The sequence below is a fragment of the Notamacropus eugenii genome, chromosome X, assembly GCF_028372415.1.
Source record: "Notamacropus eugenii isolate mMacEug1 chromosome X, mMacEug1.pri_v2, whole genome shotgun sequence".
NCBI lineage: Eukaryota > Metazoa > Chordata > Mammalia > Diprotodontia > Macropodidae > Notamacropus > Notamacropus eugenii.
This window is the reverse complement of record NC_092879.1, coordinates 18513901-18533430: the sequence shown is the minus strand read 5'-3', so window position 1 is coordinate 18533430 and position 19530 is coordinate 18513901. Positions and strand designations below refer to the sequence as shown.

At 45.0% G+C, this 19530-nt stretch overlaps 4 pseudogenes; all 4 read left to right on the top strand.

The window, feature by feature from the left end:
* The first annotated feature begins 491 nt into the window (after positions 1-491).
* Positions 492-867, top strand: LOC140515744 (cyclin-dependent kinase 2-associated protein 1 pseudogene; annotated as a pseudogene).
* Positions 868-6132: 5265 nt separating this feature from the next.
* On the top strand, positions 6133-6508 carry LOC140515743 (cyclin-dependent kinase 2-associated protein 1 pseudogene; annotated as a pseudogene).
* A 5265-nt stretch (positions 6509-11773) lies between these two features.
* On the top strand, positions 11774-12149 carry LOC140515742 (cyclin-dependent kinase 2-associated protein 1 pseudogene; annotated as a pseudogene).
* A 5267-nt stretch (positions 12150-17416) lies between these two features.
* Positions 17417-17792, top strand: LOC140515738 (cyclin-dependent kinase 2-associated protein 1 pseudogene; annotated as a pseudogene).
* The last annotated feature ends 1738 nt before the right edge of the window (positions 17793-19530 follow it).

Below are 19530 nucleotides of genomic sequence, written 5' to 3'. Positions count from 1 at the left end.
CCGAAATTTTGGCATTTTCTTAAAGTGGTTGTTCCTCACACCTGATACATTCTTCCTAAGCATCTCTGCCACCTGACTTTTTTGTCTTTCTTTAAGTCTCAGCTAAAATCCCACCATTCCTAGGATGCTTCTCCCTTCCCTGCAAATTTCTACCAATTTCCTTCTTTCTACTATTTCCTCTATATGGCTTGTGTGCTCCTTGTTGTTAATCGGTGAACACCTTGAGAGGGCGGGTTGTGTCTTAGAGCTCGTCGTATTTCCAGTGTAGCAGAGAGCCTGGCACATGGCAAGCAGCTTACGATTTTCCGTGGCCTGAACGGAACCTGATTGGGCCCTGTTTCCCCTGACGTTGTTTCCTTGTTCGCTACGGGCACAAAAAGTCCCACGAATGGGAATAAAAAAACAAAAATAGAGTTCTAGAGCGAGGGCTTGGAGGCACTCCACTGTCGCGTGGGACCTTCTGGCTTCGAGCGCTGCTCGCCTCGACGGGCATGTCCCACAAGCCCAACTTGAACACCACCTTACCGCGTGCGTCCCTGAACACGGCTCCGACTGTACACTCACCTTTCACGAGACTGGCGGCCTCCACCTAACACCGGCACTTGCTCAGCCACTATGGACCCCTGTCTCGAGGCAACACCCAGGGTGAGGGGAGCAGCCGAGTACCTCAAAGAAAATATGCAGAACTGCTTGCTCTCCTCCAAGAGATCACACCCATGTACATGGAGAGAAAAAGTTCCATGGAGAGGCTGAAGCGAGGCATCGTTCATGCTCGAAGATTAGTACTGGCAATGCCTGGCTGATCCTGAACGAAATGCAAGATCCTACCATGCCACTTTATTCCCAGAGCTTTCCACTTCGTTATGAAGAAGCCAGAATAACACATTCCTCTGGGGACTTTCATGAGCATTCATATGAATCTCTTATTTTGAATGATCTAAAAGTTTGGCTTCTCTTCCCCTTTCTTTGTCTTATCCCCACCACCATCTCGAAGAATAGAAGAAAAGGCAATTTTGCACTTAAAGTTAACATTTTACACAGTTAGGGACTACCCAGGTCACTTTTATTTAAAGCACTGAGTCCAGATATTGCTAGTAAAAATGTTACTTATGTTGGGGCTGACGATAGTCTCCTACCCTGCTAACCCGCCCCAACCTTTTTTCTTCCTTTGGATACTCTTAAAACCACCGAAATTGTCGCGTTTTTTGCACCTTTTCAGAGTTTCCAATAAGGCTTAATGATTTTCTCATGAGTCAAAGCTTACTGGTGTCTCCCACTAAGGTCCACATGATAGACACCCTGCTTCAAAAACTAGCTTGTTTTTCTCTTGCTTTGGGCTTTGGTGTGTGTACATTTGCATGATTGTTCACGCTTTGCAATAAATTGAAAATGCGGCACGTATAAATACAGAGGACTGTTCAGCCTACTAAAAATTAAGAACCCACGTAGTTCCTTTCCAGAAGAATGTCCATGTCACATCTCGAGTTTGCCATCGAATGATGAAAAAAGAACCCTGGATAAATGACCAAGGCTGCTAAGTGCATCTTTGCATGTATTTCTTACTTGATGTAATAAAGCTTATTTTCATTAACAAAACAAGTCCCACCGATGGGCAGGCCGGACCTCTCAAACCTGGTGGATTTCTGCAGACCACTCAAGTCCTCATAATCTTCCCTGGCAGCCTGCTCTGACAATCAGATGTGTTTGTACAGAGAGGAGAGGGGCTGTGCCCAGAGAAGCTTCATCACTGTATCACGGTTGCATTTCTTTGCTGTGTTGTCTCCAAGTAAACCTGCTACTCTGAAGTGTCCAGTGACGCCCCACTACCTTATTTCTTCCCAACACTAACCCTTAATTTAGAGACTGCTGGTGCTCAAACACCCTCTAGCAGTCTGGAACAAGAAAGACACTCAGGGACTACTGAATTGCCTGACACTCTCCAAAGGAAGCCTCCTTCTGACTTTAGGAACTGCAGGGCCAAACCTTTTCTTCTATGGTAGAGTCATAGAGAAGAAAAACCGTAGCAACAATTAAATACAGGACAGAGTTGAGGAAATTTCGGACACCAATCTGAGCTCAAAAATTTTGAGGAAGAGTAGTGCTGACAATCAACAAAATGTGAGTTAAGAAGTTCCTGGATCATTAGATTTAAGTCAAACAGCAGTACAGCTGGCACCATTTGTCCAGTACCTACTAAATGCTCAACCTAATGTTAGGCTGTGCCAAGGACTGGTGGGAAATAAGAATGAGGAAGGGTGGAGGTTAGGGGCAACAGCCTCTCTTAGCCCCTGGCTAGGCCAGTTCCAGACTGACAAGGGCTGCCCTTCTTTTTCTCCTTTCCTTTCTCCCTTCATTCCCTTCGAATCACAGGTCCGTCCAATTAGATAGCCTTTGGAGATAATAACATTGAACACACGATCATGGATTTGTGGGGCTCAGAAAGTGGAAATAGGGATTGGCAACGAAAAGAGGTACTACAGTCCTTAGTTGAGTTATTTGTATATAGTAAGGGCTGAACAAATGCTCATTCATTCATTCATTCATTCATTCATTCATTCTTGGCTGGCAGTGGAGCTCTGCTTTGAACAGATGATGGTTTGGGGGCTGCTGAGTAATCAGAAGTGTCCGTCAGGATTCCTGTGGGGAGAAGAGAAGCAGAGGACAATGGGCAGTACATTGTGAAAATGCAATTGGCATGAGAACTTGAGCACATGGAGTTGCCATGAAAATCCTAGCCATGAGTCTTTTGCGGATTAGAGATGAAGTGCCTGGTTCTTTTCCTCCAGCTGTTCACTGCTTGAACAGTACTGTTAACTGTTTGAGGCAGTGATAGGGATGGTCTTTGAAAGGCTAAGGGGGGAGAGAAGGTAGGGGCCAGCATATGCTAGACAAGTCAAGGCATCACCACCCCCTTTTCTGTTCATGTCTATTCTTCTGCCTACGGATCTGCAGTGCGCATCTTAATTTCTCTCTCCCTGTCTCTGAATGTGCCCATATGTCTCTACGTCTCTATGTCTGTGTTCTGTTCTGTCTCTCAATACAGGCAACATAAACATTGATTTTGTGCACAAAGCTGTGCGTTTCGGGGTACTCCTGATATGTGGTAAGCCCTGGTGATTTACATCTGCTCCCAGTTTTGTCAGGCTTGGAACAAAGGTGGGAAGAAGCCTTCCCCTACCCTCCCCTCCCTCCGCACAACCCACCCCCCCTAGCCACCCCACCTCCCGCACCCGGCCCTACTGAGCATAAAGGAGGCCTGATAAAGGGGAAGCCTGATTGCCTACAACTTAGCATTCCAAGTACCCCTAGGTGAGGACCAGTTACCATAGCAACCAGTGATTAGAAGTGGCCGCTGCTGCTTTGTTGGACACTTGGAAAACTTGATCTGGATTTCCACTGAGAAAGGGGTGAGATTCCTCTCCTACTCCCTGACCAAACGAGGGGCAAGCATGCTGGGGCCCACGGATTGGGCTTTTTGACACAGGGGCCTTCAGTGCCTGTTTATGCCTTCACGTTAATATTGATTAAACCGCTATCCTCATCAATAATTTACCGTGGTTGATCCAGACCAGATAGAACCAGTCACTCATATAATGGCAGGTGGTGAAACTCTGCTTCCATGGGTTCCTTTGTGTAACCAGGCCGGGGGAAAGTGATTTTGCTTTTTTTTTTTTTTTTTAGTTCTTTCTAAAAAGTGCTGGGCGGTAGCACTATTGTAACGTTGATGGCCATGGAGAGACTTAGCTACTCTAATTAATATGCTAATTCAAGAAAATTTCGAAGGAGCCATGATGAAAAAATGGTATCCATCTCCGGAGAGACAGCTGATGAGCACTGAGTGTAGGCAGTATGCTGAAGCATAGATATCTCATTTTCCTTTTATTCTTTGCTTTACCCCTTTTTTTCTCAGCCTGGCTTCCATGGAACCAAGGTTTCGATCGCTTCACATGGAGAACTGATATCATATTTCCTGCCTTCTGCATGGGAGGTGAACAGGGAGTCAGAGAATTTGGAACGGAAAATATAAAAGAAATGAGCATTTAAATGAATAAAGAATAGGAAAGAAAATTGCTGATGTATATACTTGGACAAATCATTTCTTGGGAAATTGCTCTCAGGATTTTATGTCTGAATCAGTCACTCAAGAAACATGTATGAAGCCCCTCATATTTGCCTCGTGCTAAGCCATGAGCATAGAAAAGACAGGGAAGAGACAGTCCCTGCTGCAAATGAGCTCAGAGTACAATGGGGGATACAACATACAAATACCTGAATGTAAACAACCTATACACAGAATAAATCGGAAATGATTTTCACGAAGTAAGAAAGAGAATTAGGGTAGATTGAGAAAGATTTTTTATAATGGGTGAGATTTTGGCCAGATATGGGGGGCACCCGGAGGTGGAGATGAGGAAGGAGATCGCTGTAAGCATGGGGGAGAGCTAGCAGAGATGTCCGGAGTCTGGACATGGAGAATTTTGTTCGAGGAACAGCAATTTGGCTGGATTGCAAAATCTGTGGGGAATGGGGAATAAGGAAGAAGAAGACTGAAAGATAAGAAGGGGGTGAGAGACTGAGAGGCTTTCTATGCCAACCTAGAGCATCCTATAAACATGGAGAGAAGAGAATAACAGGGATGAGAGGGAGATCAACAGTGTCAAAGATTGAAGGTCCAGAAGGATGAGGACTGAAAAAAGGGCAACGGTTTTGGCAAATGGGAGATGGTTAGTGACTTCAGGGCTAGCAGTTTCAGTTGAATGATGAAGTAGGAAGCCAGAATACAAAGAGTTAAGAAGAGAGTGAGAGGAAAAGAAGTGGAGGCACCTATTGCAGATGCCATTCTACAGAACTTTGACTGCTAAAGGCAGGAGAGCTAAGGGGTGGATGGTCATAAGAGGTTCTTTGAATCCTCAAAGCAAAGGGAGCATGCTTGCATTGCATGGGGAAGTAGCCAGTAGAAAAGGATAGGCTGGAGATTCAGAATGTGGGGATGATAAGAGGGGGGAGGGGGCAGTCTGATGGGTGATAGGGTGAGATGGGATCCTTCGTGCCTGCACAGGAGAGGGTAAGAGCTCCCTTATTATGTCAACTCTTTCCATCCCCTTCCTCTCAACACTCGTCTCTTTCAAAATGCGTTATGACTGTTGAAGGTACCACCTTCCTCCTTAGAAAGTAGAATTCGTCCAATGCAAAAGGAGGGACTAAAAGTCATTGAAGAGAATAATTCCTGAAAACTGAGCATTGAGGAAATGGCAGCTCATGACTTCGTGACATATCAAAAAATAATCAAACAAAACAACACAAAAACCCCGAAAATAGAAGACAATGTGAACCCTTTCTTTGGAAAAGCAAATGACCTGGAAAATAGATCCAGGACGAGATAGAGGTAGAAGGCATGTGCAGGATGTGAGATGAGAAGTCGGAGAGAAGAGGGAGCTCTCAGCAAATTGTCTCCATGTCTTTTGTCAGCTATCAGATAAGGTTCTCAGCTGTCAGGGTGGAGGAAGGGAAAGTGTTGAGGATACATTAAAAAGTTACTAAAAGTTTTTGTGGTGAATGGGAACGTGAGTTAATTAGGGAGCTAAAAAAAGAAAAAGGATTTCTTTTCTGTAGGAGGAGCCAAACACAGGATATTGCATCTCCGAAATTTTGGCATTTTCTTAAAGTGGTTGTTCCTCACACCTGATACATTCTTCCTAAGCATCTCTGCCACCTGACTTTTTTGTCTTTCTTTAAGTCTCAGCTAAAATCCCACCATTCCTAGGATGCTTCTCCCTTCCCTGCAAATTTCTACCAATTTCCTTCTTTCTACTATTTCCTCTATATGGCTTGTGTGCTCCTTGTTGTTAATCGGTGAACACCTTGAGAGGGCGGGTTGTGTCTTAGAGCTCGTCGTATTTCCAGTGTAGCAGAGAGCCTGGCACATGGCAAGCAGCTTACGATTTTCCGTGGCCTGAACGGAACCTGATTGGGCCCTGTTTCCCCTGACGTTGTTTCCTTGTTCGCTACGGGCACAAAAAGTCCCACGAATGGGAATAAAAAAACAAAAATAGAGTTCTAGAGCGAGGGCTTGGAGGCACTCCACTGTCGCGTGGGACCTTCTGGCTTCGAGCGCTGCTCGCCTCGACGGGCATGTCCCACAAGCCCAACTTGAACACCACCTTACCGCGTGCGTCCCTGAACACGGCTCCGACTGTACACTCACCTTTCACGAGACTGGCGGCCTCCACCTAACACCGGCACTTGCTCAGCCACTATGGACCCCTGTCTCGAGGCAACACCCAGGGTGAGGGGAGCAGCCGAGTACCTCAAAGAAAATATGCAGAACTGCTTGCTCTCCTCCAAGAGATCACACCCATGTACATGGAGAGAAAAAGTTCCATGGAGAGGCTGAAGCGAGGCATCGTTCATGCTCGAAGATTAGTACTGGCAATGCCTGGCTGATCCTGAACGAAATGCAAGATCCTACCATGCCACTTTATTCCCAGAGCTTTCCACTTCGTTATGAAGAAGCCAGAATAACACATTCCTCTGGGGACTTTCATGAGCATTCATATGAATCTCTTATTTTGAATGATCTAAAAGTTTGGCTTCTCTTCCCCTTTCTTTGTCTTATCCCCACCACCATCTCGAAGAATAGAAGAAAAGGCAATTTTGCACTTAAAGTTAACATTTTACACAGTTAGGGACTACCCAGGTCACTTTTATTTAAAGCACTGAGTCCAGATATTGCTAGTAAAAATGTTACTTATGTTGGGGCTGACGATAGTCTCCTACCCTGCTAACCCGCCCCAACCTTTTTTCTTCCTTTGGATACTCTTAAAACCACCGAAATTGTCGCGTTTTTTGCACCTTTTCAGAGTTTCCAATAAGGCTTAATGATTTTCTCATGAGTCAAAGCTTACTGGTGTCTCCCACTAAGGTCCACATGATAGACACCCTGCTTCAAAAACTAGCTTGTTTTTCTCTTGCTTTGGGCTTTGGTGTGTGTACATTTGCATGATTGTTCACGCTTTGCAATAAATTGAAAATGCGGCACGTATAAATACAGAGGACTGTTCAGCCTACTAAAAATTAAGAACCCACGTAGTTCCTTTCCAGAAGAATGTCCATGTCACATCTCGAGTTTGCCATCGAATGATGAAAAAAGAACCCTGGATAAATGACCAAGGCTGCTAAGTGCATCTTTGCATGTATTTCTTACTTGATGTAATAAAGCTTATTTTCATTAACAAAACAAGTCCCACCGATGGGCAGGCCGGACCTCTCAAACCTGGTGGATTTCTGCAGACCACTCAAGTCCTCATAATCTTCCCTGGCAGCCTGCTCTGACAATCAGATGTGTTTGTACAGAGAGGAGAGGGGCTGTGCCCAGAGAAGCTTCATCACTGTATCACGGTTGCATTTCTTTGCTGTGTTGTCTCCAAGTAAACCTGCTACTCTGAAGTGTCCAGTGACGCCCCACTACCTTATTTCTTCCCAACACTAACCCTTAATTTAGAGACTGCTGGTGCTCAAACACCCTCTAGCAGTCTGGAACAAGAAAGACACTCAGGGACTACTGAATTGCCTGACACTCTCCAAAGGAAGCCTCCTTCTGACTTTAGGAACTGCAGGGCCAAACCTTTTCTTCTATGGTAGAGTCATAGAGAAGAAAAACCGTAGCAACAATTAAATACAGGACAGAGTTGAGGAAATTTCGGACACCAATCTGAGCTCAAAAATTTTGAGGAAGAGTAGTGCTGACAATCAACAAAATGTGAGTTAAGAAGTTCCTGGATCATTAGATTTAAGTCAAACAGCAGTACAGCTGGCACCATTTGTCCAGTACCTACTAAATGCTCAACCTAATGTTAGGCTGTGCCAAGGACTGGTGGGAAATAAGAATGAGGAAGGGTGGAGGTTAGGGGCAACAGCCTCTCTTAGCCCCTGGCTAGGCCAGTTCCAGACTGACAAGGGCTGCCCTTCTTTTTCTCCTTTCCTTTCTCCCTTCATTCCCTTCGAATCACAGGTCCGTCCAATTAGATAGCCTTTGGAGATAATAACATTGAACACACGATCATGGATTTGTGGGGCTCAGAAAGTGGAAATAGGGATTGGCAACGAAAAGAGGTACTACAGTCCTTAGTTGAGTTATTTGTATATAGTAAGGGCTGAACAAATGCTCATTCATTCATTCATTCATTCATTCATTCATTCTTGGCTGGCAGTGGAGCTCTGCTTTGAACAGATGATGGTTTGGGGGCTGCTGAGTAATCAGAAGTGTCCGTCAGGATTCCTGTGGGGAGAAGAGAAGCAGAGGACAATGGGCAGTACATTGTGAAAATGCAATTGGCATGAGAACTTGAGCACATGGAGTTGCCATGAAAATCCTAGCCATGAGTCTTTTGCGGATTAGAGATGAAGTGCCTGGTTCTTTTCCTCCAGCTGTTCACTGCTTGAACAGTACTGTTAACTGTTTGAGGCAGTGATAGGGATGGTCTTTGAAAGGCTAAGGGGGGAGAGAAGGTAGGGGCCAGCATATGCTAGACAAGTCAAGGCATCACCACCCCCTTTTCTGTTCATGTCTATTCTTCTGCCTACGGATCTGCAGTGCGCATCTTAATTTCTCTCTCCCTGTCTCTGAATGTGCCCATATGTCTCTACGTCTCTATGTCTGTGTTCTGTTCTGTCTCTCAATACAGGCAACATAAACATTGATTTTGTGCACAAAGCTGTGCGTTTCGGGGTACTCCTGATATGTGGTAAGCCCTGGTGATTTACATCTGCTCCCAGTTTTGTCAGGCTTGGAACAAAGGTGGGAAGAAGCCTTCCCCTACCCTCCCCTCCCTCCGCACAACCCACCCCCCCTAGCCACCCCACCTCCCGCACCCGGCCCTACTGAGCATAAAGGAGGCCTGATAAAGGGGAAGCCTGATTGCCTACAACTTAGCATTCCAAGTACCCCTAGGTGAGGACCAGTTACCATAGCAACCAGTGATTAGAAGTGGCCGCTGCTGCTTTGTTGGACACTTGGAAAACTTGATCTGGATTTCCACTGAGAAAGGGGTGAGATTCCTCTCCTACTCCCTGACCAAACGAGGGGCAAGCATGCTGGGGCCCACGGATTGGGCTTTTTGACACAGGGGCCTTCAGTGCCTGTTTATGCCTTCACGTTAATATTGATTAAACCGCTATCCTCATCAATAATTTACCGTGGTTGATCCAGACCAGATAGAACCAGTCACTCATATAATGGCAGGTGGTGAAACTCTGCTTCCATGGGTTCCTTTGTGTAACCAGGCCGGGGGAAAGTGATTTTGCTTTTTTTTTTTTTTTTTAGTTCTTTCTAAAAAGTGCTGGGCGGTAGCACTATTGTAACGTTGATGGCCATGGAGAGACTTAGCTACTCTAATTAATATGCTAATTCAAGAAAATTTCGAAGGAGCCATGATGAAAAAATGGTATCCATCTCCGGAGAGACAGCTGATGAGCACTGAGTGTAGGCAGTATGCTGAAGCATAGATATCTCATTTTCCTTTTATTCTTTGCTTTACCCCTTTTTTTCTCAGCCTGGCTTCCATGGAACCAAGGTTTCGATCGCTTCACATGGAGAACTGATATCATATTTCCTGCCTTCTGCATGGGAGGTGAACAGGGAGTCAGAGAATTTGGAACGGAAAATATAAAAGAAATGAGCATTTAAATGAATAAAGAATAGGAAAGAAAATTGCTGATGTATATACTTGGACAAATCATTTCTTGGGAAATTGCTCTCAGGATTTTATGTCTGAATCAGTCACTCAAGAAACATGTATGAAGCCCCTCATATTTGCCTCGTGCTAAGCCATGAGCATAGAAAAGACAGGGAAGAGACAGTCCCTGCTGCAAATGAGCTCAGAGTACAATGGGGGATACAACATACAAATACCTGAATGTAAACAACCTATACACAGAATAAATCGGAAATGATTTTCACGAAGTAAGAAAGAGAATTAGGGTAGATTGAGAAAGATTTTTTATAATGGGTGAGATTTTGGCCAGATATGGGGGGCACCCGGAGGTGGAGATGAGGAAGGAGATCGCTGTAAGCATGGGGGAGAGCTAGCAGAGATGTCCGGAGTCTGGACATGGAGAATTTTGTTCGAGGAACAGCAATTTGGCTGGATTGCAAAATCTGTGGGGAATGGGGAATAAGGAAGAAGAAGACTGAAAGATAAGAAGGGGGTGAGAGACTGAGAGGCTTTCTATGCCAACCTAGAGCATCCTATAAACATGGAGAGAAGAGAATAACAGGGATGAGAGGGAGATCAACAGTGTCAAAGATTGAAGGTCCAGAAGGATGAGGACTGAAAAAAGGGCAACGGTTTTGGCAAATGGGAGATGGTTAGTGACTTCAGGGCTAGCAGTTTCAGTTGAATGATGAAGTAGGAAGCCAGAATACAAAGAGTTAAGAAGAGAGTGAGAGGAAAAGAAGTGGAGGCACCTATTGCAGATGCCATTCTACAGAACTTTGACTGCTAAAGGCAGGAGAGCTAAGGGGTGGATGGTCATAAGAGGTTCTTTGAATCCTCAAAGCAAAGGGAGCATGCTTGCATTGCATGGGGAAGTAGCCAGTAGAAAAGGATAGGCTGGAGATTCAGAATGTGGGGATGATAAGAGGGGGGAGGGGGCAGTCTGATGGGTGATAGGGTGAGATGGGATCCTTCGTGCCTGCACAGGAGAGGGTAAGAGCTCCCTTATTATGTCAACTCTTTCCATCCCCTTCCTCTCAACACTCGTCTCTTTCAAAATGCGTTATGACTGTTGAAGGTACCACCTTCCTCCTTAGAAAGTAGAATTCGTCCAATGCAAAAGGAGGGACTAAAAGTCATTGAAGAGAATAATTCCTGAAAACTGAGCATTGAGGAAATGGCAGCTCATGACTTCGTGACATATCAAAAAATAATCAAACAAAACAACACAAAAACCCCGAAAATAGAAGACAATGTGAACCCTTTCTTTGGAAAAGCAAATGACCTGGAAAATAGATCCAGGACGAGATAGAGGTAGAAGGCATGTGCAGGATGTGAGATGAGAAGTCGGAGAGAAGAGGGAGCTCTCAGCAAATTGTCTCCATGTCTTTTGTCAGCTATCAGATAAGGTTCTCAGCTGTCAGGGTGGAGGAAGGGAAAGTGTTGAGGATACATTAAAAAGTTACTAAAAGTTTTTGTGGTGAATGGGAACGTGAGTTAATTAGGGAGCTAAAAAAAGAAAAAGGATTTCTTTTCTGTAGGAGGAGCCAAGCACAGGATATTGCATCTCCGAAATTTTGGCATTTTCTTAAAGTGGTTGTTCCTCACACCTGATACATTCTTCCTAAGCATCTCTGCCACCTGACTTTTTTGTCTTTCTTTAAGTCTCAGCTAAAATCCCACCATTCCTAGGATGCTTCTCCCTTCCCTGCAAATTTCTACCAATTTCCTTCTTTCTACTATTTCCTCTATATGGCTTGTGTGCTCCTTGTTGTTAATCGGTGAACACCTTGAGAGGGCGGGTTGTGTCTTAGAGCTCGTCGTATTTCCAGTGTAGCAGAGAGCCTGGCACATGGCAAGCAGCTTACGATTTTCCGTGGCCTGAACGGAACCTGATTGGGCCCTGTTTCCCCTGACGTTGTTTCCTTGTTCGCTACGGGCACAAAAAGTCCCACGAATGGGAATAAAAAAACAAAAATAGAGTTCTAGAGCGAGGGCTTGGAGGCACTCCACTGTCGCGTGGGACCTTCTGGCTTCGAGCGCTGCTCGCCTCGACGGGCATGTCCCACAAGCCCAACTTGAACACCACCTTACCGCGTGCGTCCCTGAACACGGCTCCGACTGTACACTCACCTTTCACGAGACTGGCGGCCTCCACCTAACACCGGCACTTGCTCAGCCACTATGGACCCCTGTCTCGAGGCAACACCCAGGGTGAGGGGAGCAGCCGAGTACCTCAAAGAAAATATGCAGAACTGCTTGCTCTCCTCCAAGAGATCACACCCATGTACATGGAGAGAAAAAGTTCCATGGAGAGGCTGAAGCGAGGCATCGTTCATGCTCGAAGATTAGTACTGGCAATGCCTGGCTGATCCTGAACGAAATGCAAGATCCTACCATGCCACTTTATTCCCAGAGCTTTCCACTTCGTTATGAAGAAGCCAGAATAACACATTCCTCTGGGGACTTTCATGAGCATTCATATGAATCTCTTATTTTGAATGATCTAAAAGTTTGGCTTCTCTTCCCCTTTCTTTGTCTTATCCCCACCACCATCTCGAAGAATAGAAGAAAAGGCAATTTTGCACTTAAAGTTAACATTTTACACAGTTAGGGACTACCCAGGTCACTTTTATTTAAAGCACTGAGTCCAGATATTGCTAGTAAAAATGTTACTTATGTTGGGGCTGACGATAGTCTCCTACCCTGCTAACCCGCCCCAACCTTTTTTCTTCCTTTGGATACTCTTAAAACCACCGAAATTGTCGCGTTTTTTGCACCTTTTCAGAGTTTCCAATAAGGCTTAATGATTTTCTCATGAGTCAAAGCTTACTGGTGTCTCCCACTAAGGTCCACATGATAGACACCCTGCTTCAAAAACTAGCTTGTTTTTCTCTTGCTTTGGGCTTTGGTGTGTGTACATTTGCATGATTGTTCACGCTTTGCAATAAATTGAAAATGCGGCACGTATAAATACAGAGGACTGTTCAGCCTACTAAAAATTAAGAACCCACGTAGTTCCTTTCCAGAAGACTGTCCATGTCACATCTCGAGTTTGCCATCGAATGATGAAAAAAGAACCCTGGATAAATGACCAAGGCTGCTAAGTGCATCTTTGCATGTATTTCTTACTTGATGTAATAAAGCTTATTTTCATTAACAAAACAAGTCCCACCGATGGGCAGGCCGGACCTCTCAAACCTGGTGGATTTCTGCAGACCACTCAAGTCCTCATAATCTTCCCTGGCAGCCTGCTCTGACAATCAGATGTGTTTGTACAGAGAGGAGAGGGGCTGTGCCCAGAGAAGCTTCATCACTGTATCACGGTTGCATTTCTTTGCTGTGTTGTCTCCAAGTAAACCTGCTACTCTGAAGTGTCCAGTGACGCCCCACTACCTTATTTCTTCCCAACACTAACCCTTAATTTAGAGACTGCTGGTGCTCAAACACCCTCTAGCAGTCTGGAACAAGAAAGACACTCAGGGACTACTGAATTGCCTGACACTCTCCAAAGGAAGCCTCCTTCTGACTTTAGGAACTGCAGGGCCAAACCTTTTCTTCTATGGTAGAGTCATAGAGAAGAAAAACCGTAGCAACAATTAAATACAGGACAGAGTTGAGGAAATTTCGGACACCAATCTGAGCTCAAAAATTTTGAGGAAGAGTAGTGCTGACAATCAACAAAATGTGAGTTAAGAAGTTCCTGGATCATTAGATTTAAGTCAAACAGCAGTACAGCTGGCACCATTTGTCCAGTACCTACTAAATGCTCAACCTAATGTTAGGCTGTGCCAAGGACTGGTGGGAAATAAGAATGAGGAAGGGTGGAGGTTAGGGGCAACAGCCTCTCTTAGCCCCTGGCTAGGCCAGTTCCAGACTGACAAGGGCTGCCCTTCTTTTTCTCCTTTCCTTTCTCCCTTCATTCCCTTCGAATCACAGGTCCGTCCAATTAGATAGCCTTTGGAGATAATAACATTGAACACACGATCATGGATTTGTGGGGCTCAGAAAGTGGAAATAGGGATTGGCAACGAAAAGAGGTACTACAGTCCTTAGTTGAGTTATTTGTATATAGTAAGGGCTGAACAAATGCTCATTCATTCATTCATTCATTCATTCATTCATTCTTGGCTGGCAGTGGAGCTCTGCTTTTGAACAGATGATGGTTTGGGGGCTGCTGAGTAATCAGAAGTGTCCGTCAGGATTCCTGTGGGGAAAAGAGAAGCAGAGGACAATGGGCAGTACATTGTGAAAATGCAATTGGCATGAGAACTTGAGCACATGGAGTTGCCATGAAAATCCTAGCCATGAGTCTTTTGCGGATTAGAGATGAAGTGCCTGGTTCTTTTCCTCCAGCTGTTCACTGCTTGAACAGTACTGTTAACTGTTTGAGGCAGTGATAGGGATGGCCTTTGAAAGGCTAAGGGGGGAGAGAAGGTAGGGGCCAGCATATGCTAGACAAGTCAAGGCATCACCACCCCCTTTTCTGTTCATGTCTATTCTTCTGCCTACGGATCTGCAGTGCGCATCTTAATTTCTCTCTCCCTGTCTCTGAATGTGCCCATACGTCTCTACGTCTCTATGTCTGTGTTCTGTTCTGTCTCTCAATACAGGCAACATAAACATTGATTTTGTGCACAAAGCTGTGCGTTTCGGGGTACTCCTGATATGTGGTAAGCCCTGGTGATTTACATCTGCTCCCAGTTTTGTCAGGCTTGGAACAAAGGTGGGAAGAAGCCTTCCCCTACCCTCCCCTCCCTCCGCACAACCCACCCCCCCTAGCCACCCCACCTCCCGCACCCGGCCCTACTGAGCATAAAGGAGGCCTGATAAAGGGGAAGCCTGATTGCCTACAACTTAGCATTCCAAGTACCCCTAGGTGAGGACCAGTTACCATAGCAACCAGTGATTAGAAGTGGCCGCTGCTGCTTTGTTGGACACTTGGAAAACTTGATCTGGATTTCCACTGAGAAAGGGGTGAGATTCCTCTCCTACTCCCTGACCAAACGAGGGGCAAGCATGCTGGGGCCCACGGATTGGGCTTTTTGACACAGGGGCCTTCAGTGCCTGTTTATGCCTTCACGTTAATATTGATTAAACCGCTATCCTCATCAATAATTTACCGTGGTTGATCCAGACCAGATAGAACCAGTCACTCATATAATGGCAGGTGGTGAAACTCTGCTTCCATGGGTTCCTTTGTGTAACCAGGCCGGGGGAAAGTGATTTTGCTTTTTTTTTTTTTTTTTTAGTTCTTTCTAAAAAGTGCTGGGCGGTAGCACTATTGTAACGTTGATGGCCATGGAGAGACTTAGCTACTCTAATTAATATGCTAATTCAAGAAAATTTCGAAGGAGCCATGATGAAAAAATGGTATCCATCTCCGGAGAGACAGCTGATGAGCACTGAGTGTAGGCAGTATGCTGAAGCATAGATATCTCATTTTCCTTTTATTCTTTGCTTTACCCCTTTTTTTCTCAGCCTGGCTTCCATGGAACCAAGGTTTCGATCGCTTCACATGCAGAATTGATATCATATTTCCTGCCTTCTGCATGGGAGGTGAACAGGGAGTCAGAGAATTTGGAACGGAAAATATAAAAGAAATGAGCATTTAAATGAATAAAGAATAGGAAAGAAAATTGCTGATGTATATACTTGGACAAATCATTTCTTGGGAAATTGCTCTCAGGATTTTATGTCTGAATCAGTCACTCAAGAAACATGTATGAAGCCCCTCATATTTGCCTCGTGCTAAGCCATGAGCATAGAAAAGACAGGGAAGAGACAGTCCCTGCTGCAAATGAGCTCAGAGTACAATGGGGGATACAACATACAAATACCTGAATGTAAACAACCTATACACAGAATAAATCGGAAATGATTTTCACGAAGTAAGAAAGAGAATTAGGGTAGATTGAGAAAGATTTTTTATAATGGGTGAGATTTTGGCCAGATATGGGGGGCACCCGGAGGTGGAGATTAGGAAGGAGATCGCTGTAAGCATTGGGGAGAGCTAGCAGAGATGTCCGGAGTCTGGACATGGAGAATTTTGTTCGAGGAACAGCAATTTGGCTGGATTGCAAAATCTGTGGGGAATGGGGAATAAGGTAGAAGAAGACTGAAAGATAAGAAGGGGGTGAGAGACTGAGAGGCTTTCTATGCCAACCTAGAGCATCCTATAAACATGGAGAGAAGAGAATAACAGGGATGAGAGGGAGATCAACAGTGTCAAAGATTGAAGGTCCAGAAGGATGAGGACTGAAAAAAGGGCAACGGTTTTGGCAAATGGGAGATGGTTAGTGACTTCAGGGCTAGCAGTTTCAGTTGAATGATGAAGTAGGAAGCCAGAATACAAAGAGTTAAGAAGAGAGTGAGAGGAAAAGAAGTGGAGGCACCTATTGCAGATGCCATTCTACAGAACTTTGACTGCTAAAGGCAGGAGAGCTAAGGGGTGGATGGTCATAAGAGGTTCTTTGAATCCTCAAAGCAAAGGGAGCATGCTTGCATTGCATGGAGAAGTAGCCAGTAGAAAAGGATAGGCTGGAGATTCAGAATGTGGGGATGATAAGAGGGGGGAGGGGGCAGTCTGATGGGTGATAGGGTGAAATGGGATCCTTCGTGCCTGCACAGGAGAGGGTAAGAGCTCCCTTATTATGTCAACTCTTTCCATCCCCTTCCTCTCAACACTCGTCTCTTTCAAAATGCCTTATGACTGTTGAAGGTACCACCTTCCTCCTTAGAAAGTAGAATTCGTCCAATGCAAAAGGAGGGACTAAAAGTCATTGAAGAGAATAATTCCTGAAAACTGAGCATTGAGGAAATGGCAGCTCATGACTTCGTGACATATCAAGAAATAATCAAACAAAACAACACAAAAACCCCGAAAATAGAAGACAATGTGAACCCTTTCTTTGGAAAAGCAAATGACCTGGAAAATAGATCCAGGACGCGATAGAGGTAGAAGGCATGTGCAGGATGTGAGATGAGAAGTCAGAGAGAAGAGGGAGCTCTCAGCAAATTGTCTCCATGTCTTTTGTCAACTATCAGATAAGGTTCTCAGCTGTCAGGGTGGAGGAAGGGAAAGTGTTGAGGATACATTAAAAAGTTACTAAAAGTTTTTGTGGTGAATGGGAACGTGAGTTAATTAGGGAGCTAAAAAAAGAAAAAGGATTTCTTTTCTGTAGGAGGAGCCAAGCACAGGATATTGCATCTCCGAAATTTTGGCATTTTCTTAAAGTGGTTGTTCCTCACACCTGATACATTCTTCCTAAGCATCTCTGCCACCTGACTTTTTTGTCTTTCTTTAAGTCTCAGCTAAAATCCCACCATTCCTAGGATGCTTCTCCCTTCCCTGCAAATTTCTACCAATTTCCTTCTTTCTACTATTTCCTCTATATGGCTTGTGTGCTCCTTGTTGTTAATCGGTGAACACCTTGAGAGGGCGGGTTGTGTCTTAGAGCTCGTCGTATTTCCAGTGTAGCAGAGAGCCTGGCACATGGCAAGCAGCTTACGATTTTCCGTGGCCTGAACGGAACCTGATTGGGCCCTGTTTCCCCTGACGTTGTTTCCTTGTTCGCTACGGGCACAAAAAGTCCCACGAATGGGAATAAAAAAACAAAAATAGAGTTCTAGAGCGAGGGCTTGGAGGCACTCCACTGTCGCGTGGGACCTTCTGGCTTCGAGCGCTGCTCGCCTCGACGGGCATGTCCCACAAGCCCAACTTGAACACCACCTTACCGCGTGCGTCCCTGAACACGGCTCCGACTGTCCACTCACCTTTCACGAGACTGGCGGCCTCCACCTAACACCGGCACTTGCTCAGCCACTATGGACCCCTGTCTCGAGGCAACACCCAGGGTGAGGGGAGCAGCCGAGTACCTCAAAGAAAATATGCAGAACTGCTTGCTCTCCTCCAAGAGATCACACCCATGTACATGGAGAGAAAAAGTTCCATGGAGAGGCTGAAGCGAGGCATCGTTCATGCTCGAAGATTAGTACTGGCAATGCCTGGCTGATCCTGAATGAAATGCAAGATCCTACCATGCCACTTTATTCCCAGAGCTTTCCACTTCGTTATGAAGAAGCCAGAATAACACATTCCTCTGGGGACTTTCATGAGCATTCATATGAATCTCTTATTTTGAATGATCTAAAAGTTTGGCTTCTCTTCCCCTTTCTTTGTCTTATCCCCACCACCATCTCGAAGAATAGAAGAAAAGGCAATTTTGCACTTAAAGTTAACATTTTACACAGTTAGGGACTACCCAGGTCACTTTTATTTAAAGCACTGAGTCCAGATATTGCTAGTAAAAATGTTACTTATGTTGGGGCTGACGATAGTCTCCTACCCTGCTAACCCGCCCCAACCTTTTTTCTTCCTTTGGATACTCTTAAAACCACCGAAATTGTCGCGTTTTTTGCACCTTTTCAGAGTTTCCAATAAGGCTTAATGATTTTCTCATGAGTCAAAGCTTACTGGTGTCTCCCACTAAGGTCCACATGATAGACACCCTGCTTCAAAAACTAGCTTGTTTTTCTCTTGCTTTGGGCTTTGGTGTGTGTACATTTGCATGATTGTTCACGCTTTGCAATAAATTGAAAATGCGGCACGTATAAATACAGAGGACTGTTCAGCCTACTAAAAATTAAGAACCCACGTAGTTCCTTTCCAGAAGACTGTCCATGTCACATCTCGAGTTTGCCATCGAATGATGAAAAAAGAACCCTGGATAAATGACCAAGGCTGCTAAGTGCATCTTTGCATGTATTTCTTACTTGATGTAATAAAGCTTATTTTCATTAACAAAACAAGTCCCACCGATGGGCAGGCCGGACCTCTCAAACCTGGTGGATTTCTGCAGACCACTCAAGTCCTCATAATCTTCCCTGGCAGCCTGCTCTGACAATCAGATGTGTTTGTACAGAGAGGAGAGGGGCTGTGCCCAGAGAAGCTTCATCACTGTATCACGGTTGCATTTCTTTGCTGTGTTGTCTCCAAGTAAACCTGCTACTCTGAAGTGTCCAGTGACGCCCCACTACCTTATTTCTTCCCAACACTAACCCTTAATTTAGAGACTGCTGGTGCTCAAACACCCTCTAGCAGTCTGGAACAAGAAAGACACTCAGGGACTACTGAATTGCCTGACACTCTCCAAAGGAAGCCTCCTTCTGACTTTAGGAACTGCAGGGCCAAACCTTTTCTTCTATGGTAGAGTCATAGAGAAGAAAAACCGTAGCAACAATTAAATACAGGACAGAGTTGAGGAAATTTCGGACACCAATCTGAGCTCAAAAATTTTGAGGAAGAGTAGTGCTGACAATCAACAAAATGTGAGTTAAGAAGTTCCTGGATCATTAGATTTAAGTCAAACAGCAGTACAGCTGGCACCATTTGTCCAGTACCTACTAAATGCTCAACCTAATGTTAGGCTGTGCCAAGGACTGGTGGGAAATAAGAATGAGGAAGGGTGGAGGTTAGGGGCAACAGCCTCTCTTAGCCCCTGGCTAGGCCAGTTCCAGACTGACAAGGGCTGCCCTTCTTTTTCTCCTTTCCTTTCTCCCTTCATTCCCTTCGAATCACAGGTCCGTCCAATTAGATAGCCTTTGGAGATAATAACATTGAACACACGATCATGGATTTGTGGGGCTCAGAAAGTGGAAATAGGGATTGGCAACGAAAAGAGGTACTACAGTCCTTAGTTGAGTTATTTGTATATAGTAAGGGCTGAACAAATGCTCATTCATTCATTCATTCATTCATTCATTCATTCTTGGCTGGCAGTGGAGCTCTGCTTTGAACAGATGATGGTTTGGGGGC